This window comes from Buceros rhinoceros, unplaced genomic scaffold (assembly GCF_000710305.1).
Source record: "Buceros rhinoceros silvestris isolate BGI_N320 unplaced genomic scaffold, ASM71030v1 scaffold10498, whole genome shotgun sequence".
NCBI classification, from domain to species: Eukaryota; Metazoa; Chordata; class Aves; order Bucerotiformes; family Bucerotidae; genus Buceros; species Buceros rhinoceros.
This window is the reverse complement of record NW_010426375.1, coordinates 106,504-113,579: the sequence shown is the minus strand read 5'-3', so window position 1 is coordinate 113,579 and position 7,076 is coordinate 106,504.

The following is a 7,076-nucleotide window of genomic DNA, read 5'->3' as shown; positions in this document are numbered from 1 at the left end:
TCTTGGAGCATGTGAGGTGTGCTCTGAGCAGAACAAGTCTGAGTTAAAGGGACAGAAAAGACTAGGTTTGAGACATCCTAGAAGGATTGCTATATGACCAAATGATTTTTTGGGGCATGCCCTGACCAGTTAAGGACACCATTCAAAGCCTACGAGATTATTTTTATTGACTTCAAAGGGTGAGGACTTACACCCTGCAACTTACTGCTCACAAAAGAAATATATTCAATAAATAAAAGGGTTGAATTAACTCAATAAAACCAAATGGATTTATTCATCCAGCAAGGTGTTTCTGAGACCTGAAAGGTGTGTTTGGGGCATCTGGCAGGGAACTGGGAGGAGTGGGTCAGGAGGCAAGGGCCAACAGAGCCCTCAGCCAGTGGGACCGTGCAAGAAAGAAACTGAAATTCAGAGCAGGTGGCAATAATGAACTACTAGAAATCAAAGTGTCTCTTCTGTCTAGGGCCATGTGAGGAAAGAGGGAGAAGAAAAATAATTGGGTGAACAGACTGTGGAGCAATATGGAGAGAATAGTTGTCTGGCTGCAATGCCTGGAAACGTGTGGTGCTTTAGGGAATAGCCTATGTGGATATGGGGGGCTGGTGTTGAGTCTGCTGACTCCATCTCCAGGAGTGAAATACCCCCGACCTGCCATCTTCTGTTTTCCCAACTGGCTCTCAAAAGCACTGGTTGCTACAAGCAGAAGAGAATTGGGTAAAAAGAAGATAGAAAAGTCCTTTGGAACCCGAAATGCCTGCAACTTTAACCTGGTATTATACCCGCCGATTGAGCCTTCAAGTCAGGCTGGCTGCTGTGAGACTAAGAACCGGTTTTGCTCAACCAAGAAAAAACCTGTCATTTTAGCCAGGATTCTTCTCTTGTCTCACAGCAGCATGCAATTCAGGCAGGAACCTCCCTAAGGATTGCATTTTTAGACACCAAAATATCTGAGGACAAGAAATGCTGTTTTACATATATGTGTATTTGTAAATACATATAAAGCCTATATATGTACATACACACACGCATACAAACACAAGCGTATGTTGCGCAGAAGATCTGAAACTTCTGAAAACTCCAGAGCAGCAAAACTTAATTCTGTAAAATCCTCAGGCGCTTTTTAGAGCTAAATTAATACTGGTATAATTGAAGTGGTAGTACTATTTGTTAAAAAAAAAAGTAAATAATTCTTTTTCCTATTGGTTATCTGGAGTGTTCTTAGGTTCAGCAATTATATGCTCAGTAAAAGCAGTGTCTCCTGTAACGATTTCATGATAATCTGACCTTTGATTCTCCTAGCTCACAGCAGCTGGCACTTTCTGTAGAGTTTACAGACTGTAGAGTGATTAGGATCTATGAAATACCACTGCTGGCCTTGCGATGTAGTTGGGTCCTTGAATGCTCCCTTATCTCTTTCTCAGGCCGTCTTTTCTTTCCTGGTGGCCCTGAATGGTGAATGACAAACACATTTTCCAGGCCACTACTGACCTAACAGCCAGCTGCAGACTTTGGGCAGAGGAGGCCCTTGCTGGATGGGAAAGCTCTGCTAGGTATGCTAAAGCCCGATCTTGGATGACCACTCAATGCCCCGCATCCTCTTTCCAAGGGAGGGCACTTCCCCACCGTGGTCAGTGAGGTTGAGGCGGCAGTAATGGGTGGATAAATTTGGGCTGCTCAGCCTCGACTTTGCTGATTCTGAGGTTTTCGGACACAGCCTGGCTCACTCAGCATCTTGGGGTCACAAATTGTGAGTTTTCAGGGGTCTGGCCACTGAAGGGCACCGAGGGGGGCACTGGTGAGCACCCTCTGTTTAGGGGTTCAGAAGGCATAATTCAGAATCTGCTATGCTTAATTTAATTTAATTTAAATTGTATTTAATACTGAGTACAATAATAGCTCTTGAAAAGCTGTCTTTCAGGGAGAAGTAATAAGGGTAGTAATAAACACAGGTGAGGAGAGAGGCCCCTTTTTAGCTTGCTGCATTATTTTGCCATTGCCAATCAGCTGGGAACTCCTTTGAGATTATTCCCATATAGTTAATAATGTTGTTTCTGTGATGACTTTAATGACGGAACCTTTCTTCCATCATAGCTATGATACTCTGTTTTTTCTCCTTCAACAAGCTATTGTGCGGTAGATTAAGGAACATTATTAAATTTAGAGGTTCGCTCTAATTAAGCCATTGGCAAAAGATTGCTTGTCCAATAATTTGCTGGTGGTAAGAATTGAAGGAAATTATATCTTGTACAGGGTATTACACTTTTCCTGACATGCTCCTCCTAAAAAAAGAACAAAGTGATATAAAAATAAAACAGTAAGGTTGCAAACTCAAGCACTCAGAAATGAGATAATGCCTGAATGACAGCTGCCCGAATCTGCCTTGCCTTAGGAGAGACACATTCTGTCCTTCCCCGCTCCTGACCATGAGCAATTCCCCTTCCCTCGCTGATCTCATGCCCCGTGTCCCATCTCTTCCTTTCGTAAAATAGCCATTTCTGCTAGACTCTCAATTCTTAAGCTTTTCAGAGTTTTTTTATGAAAGGCAAACCACTTTTTCTAGTCTTGTTCCTGGAAAAGAGAGAACTGATTTTATGTAGAACTTTTCCAATATCCTCCTCCATAAACTGACCTATAATTCAAACAAAAAAAAGGCGATGTTCGTGCACCTTGAGGGAACCGCCATTTGTTCGTTGTTTCAATAATCACCTGTAGGAACGATGGTATGTTTAAGGTGTCTGTTTATTCTGGTTATGAATAAAAACCCCTCCATCTCCTGTAAGGTTGTGGGCCTTGAGGTTCAGGAACCACACAGAAAATGTAATGAGCAGGAGAAGTTTTTGCCATGTCCCCGTGAAGAAAAATAGTGGAATTAATGCGGAGAAAGATCTTCTTGTATGGTTACTTCAGTCACTGCAGATTAAGGGTGGTTTTCCTGGTTGGTGGCACCCTGCATGATCTCAAAATGTGGAGTTTCTGTGTGTTTCCTGAAGAATACCTCTGAATTTGAAAACCAGAGACATTTACTAATTGCTCACGTTTTATAAATCATGGCTCTATCCTTGAAGGAGACTTGTAACAATCTATTAAAGCCTGAATAACAGAGCTATTCTCTCTCTTCTGAGATAAACAGAACAAAACCTCGGCTTTAAAAACAACAAGAAGCTTCTTCACTTTTTATCTTTAATGGAAATAAACCTAATCAAAAGCCAGCGATTAATGAATCTCTCTAGGGTTTCTATTCTGGAAGAGATTAGAGTTACAAAGGCGGAAATAGTTTCAATAGGTAGGTGGGATGTTGAGCTTGGATTATCTATTTGTGTATGCTCAGCTAGAAGTAAGATTGCTAAAACCCAGTATTTAGTTGAAGATCCTCCTCTTCAATGTAACCAGACAAACAGTAAACAACTCCTCCAGTATTCACTAACTTACGTGTGCACAAATGTCCTAGAGTGCCACTAAAGTCGTTTCCTCTTAGGAAATGCATTTAAAATACTCATTAAGGAGTGGTTGTGACACATACAAAACCAGCTGAAAGTATGTTTTTATGAAGGTATTTTTCTGGGAATGGAAAGCAGAGCTCTCCAAAAATAAGCCAACTGCCTTGTCAGGGTTGGACAGCCAGCTATTTGCTTCTTGCAAAGAACCAAAAGCCCAGACTGAGAATATTGAGCTGAAATTTGGCAAGGTTAACACATTTTCACTGTGTGTAGTCAGTTCCTGCATCCAGAAATAAGAACAGCCTTTTGCTTTCAGGAGTGGCCCGATACCTTCACCTGCAGGGTGAGTGGAAAAGTTTAAAAGTCCTGTTGTTCAGCTCCAGCTCTGTACCAGATCTCTGGCATGTTTTAATTCATGCTGCATCGCCCCAAGGAATGGGAATCATGCCAGCCAAGGGCTTCCGTTGCTTCCACAGTAGATGGTGGGGAAATGTTAATAAATGCTTTTAATTTATCTGGCTAACTATAGACTTTTCTGTAATTCATACTAATTAACCGGGCTGTGTACTAGGATGTGTACTCATCATGTATTAAAGAAACCAATAAACCCTCCTCTGACTGTGAAGTGCCCACAAAACATTGCTAGGATCTTTGCAGGCAGCCTGCTCTCAGTGGTGTCTAATTCTGAACGTCCTGTTAGAGCCCGCACTGCATTCGTCATGCGTCTTCTTCCATTTGGCTTCTGATCAGACGCTTGGCCTTTCCTGACCATCATGAGAAAAACATTCTTTTTCACCTCTCCCTTTTGTTCCCTCTATAAAACTTCACCCACTTGCTGTCTCAGGCTGCATGTAGGCTGGAGGAGCCGGGAGTACTTCTGAGCTGTGAGCACTGGTCCTGATCCTCTTCCTCTTCCATTTTCCTTCTGTGGGAAGGAGACTGGGGCATGGATGGGCTCCCTGACATGCTCCAGTCAGTTTTATGATCCAAAGGACCAAGTAAGCAGCCTCCCAAGACTTAGTTCAGCTTAGATACAAGCAGAAATGTCATGGGGGATTGAGTATCACAAATAGGAGCAACAAGGAGCTGGATACTTTTTTTTTCTTCTTTTGAAGATGATATCTTGTTTTGCCAAAATAAATACACTGGCTTGGTTCAGTCCACTGGCGCCTGAGGATGCCTGTGGCAGCACAGTCAGCACTTCATGTAGATGTGGCCATGAAGCATTGTGTGGTGAAGGCAACAAACTGGGGTCAAGGCTCCTTGTGCGTTAGGAAAGCACCTCTGCTCTGAGGGCTGTACCGTCTGAGTACAGAAATGCAACGTCAAAGCTGATAGCAGATGTGGGTGTCTCAGTGCAGTGCTCATGCTACTGGCCCACAATGTGTCCCTAAGGCAATTTCAGGCATTGGTTTGATAAGCAGCCCTCGCGTCGTCCTTCCTGGTGGAAGTGTCCCCGAGACCCCTGAATGTGCTTGCAGCTTCTCACAGGCTACGGCTGACTGAGGGAAACTGATAACAGGGGATGGGTTTTTGCATGGTTGTTATTTTCCTACAGTGCTTCTAGGGTGTTGATATTATTTGGTTTATGGAGTAGCAGTTTGTGCAATTTTATGTTGCCTGGCAAGAAACCACGATTTGCTTGATTGGCGCTCCCAAAAACAGAGAAGGCAGAAGTTGTCAATCTCTCCCGTCAGAAATTCTGTAACTGAGCAGCTGTAAGCTGATGTGCTTTGAGTTTCTGCAAAATGTATCTACTACTAAAGAGCTGAAATGTTAGAGCAGTTTGGAACAGCATAACACCCTCACTGCAGTCTTTCCGATCTAATTTACGACTGTTTTCCCTTGGGAGATGGTAGAATAAAATCTCCTGGAAACCACTCTTGCAGACATGTCGAAGGCCAGTCCGGTATTACAGATGCAACGTCGGAATTCGTATTGACTCGCTAATACGAAGTCATGCACAGCTTTCCTCCGGACAGAAAGGTGGCAGCTGTGAAGACCGGGTTGTTACAGGTTGGAGACTTTGTCTAGGTCATAACACCGCTCAACACCAACAGCTTAATTCATTGTGTGCTCTTAGCCTGCGTTCCTGAGAATCAGGCACTTCCCAAGCGGGTACACAGGCGGTGGAGTTGTGTTCTAAACAACAAGTCTTGGGAAGACGCTCAGATGTTGAGGTACGCCTGAGCAGGTTCTCGCTCGGGTGGTATTTTTAACTGAAAAGTAAGTGTGGACACATGGTGCAAGCTGATACCTGAGTTTAAGTCTAACTCAATCACTAGAAAGAAAACTTGGTTGGCTACAGCTTTAGAAACTGTATTTCAAATTTTAAAAGCAAAAGGGGGGTTTGTGGTTTGGTTTTTTTTTTTCGATCCAGTTATTTACGTATTCTATTTATGTTCCCATTCCCACATTATTTTAGTATTTTGATTATTATTATTATATTTTTCACATCTCACACCGCTTACCCAGCAATTCGTTGCAAGATGAGTGAAGACACGCATTCCAAAGGCTGCCCATATTTTTTTCCCTCACCATCCTTGATGTGTTATCTATGGGGCTTCCTTCCCAAATGCCAGATTTGGGCATTGATCTGCAGTTTAATGGATTCTAGACTGACATTTGTTTTGCCTCCAAGCTGTCCCTAGCCCCTTCTGTAACGTGTATTAGCTCAGACGCAGCTTAACTAGCCTCACATATGCAGCAGCGCGATTCCTCTGTCCAGCTTGGTAAATAACTAACTGCACAGCTAATGCTTCTGTTTGAACTTGTGGAAGGTCCTGCTCAGGGAACAGCAGAATGTAAGGACCAGCCATTCGGAAAACAAAGCTTTAGTTCAATGACTCCCAAAGTTGGTTCTATAAATTATGTAGCAAAATCTTCACTTTCAAATTTTCAACAGTTTTAACAAAAGCAGCATCTAACTGCTGCTTCTTTAAACCTGAAGAAATCAAATGCCGTGTTCAATCCATTGATCTGCTGCTCAGGATTTTATTAATATTTTGTAAGCATATTACCCAAGAAGACTAGATGTCTGTGAGGACAAGAGTATGATTTAAAGTTTCCAGCAGCTGTCTTAAATAACTGAATCACAGTTCGATTCTGCAGCCGTGCAGCAGTGCCAGGCTCTTCAGGTACAGCTCTTAACAAAATTACATCTGAGCTCGTCCTTTGCCTTTAATATATCTGAAAGCAAACTGAAAGACTGCCAGAGGTTCTCTCTTTTTTCTTTTTTTGTTCTATAAATGATGTAGCAAAATCTTCACTTGCAAATTTTCAACAGTTTTAACAAAAGCAGCATCTAACTGCTGCTTCTTTAAACCTGAAGAAATCAAATGCCGTGTTCAATCCATTGATCTGCTGCTCAGGATTTTATTAATATTTTGTAAGCATATTACCCAAGAAGACTAGATGTCTGTGAGGACAAGAGTATGATTTAAAGTTTCCAGCAGCTGTCTTAAATAACTGAATCACAGTTCGATTCTGCAGCCGTGCAGCAGTGCCAGGCTCTTCAGGTACAGCTCTTAACAAAATTACATCTGAGCTCGTCCTTTGCCTTTAATATATCTGAAAGCAAACTGAAAGACTGCCAGAGGTTCTCTCTTTTTTCTTTTTTTTTTTTGTTTTCTCTTTGTT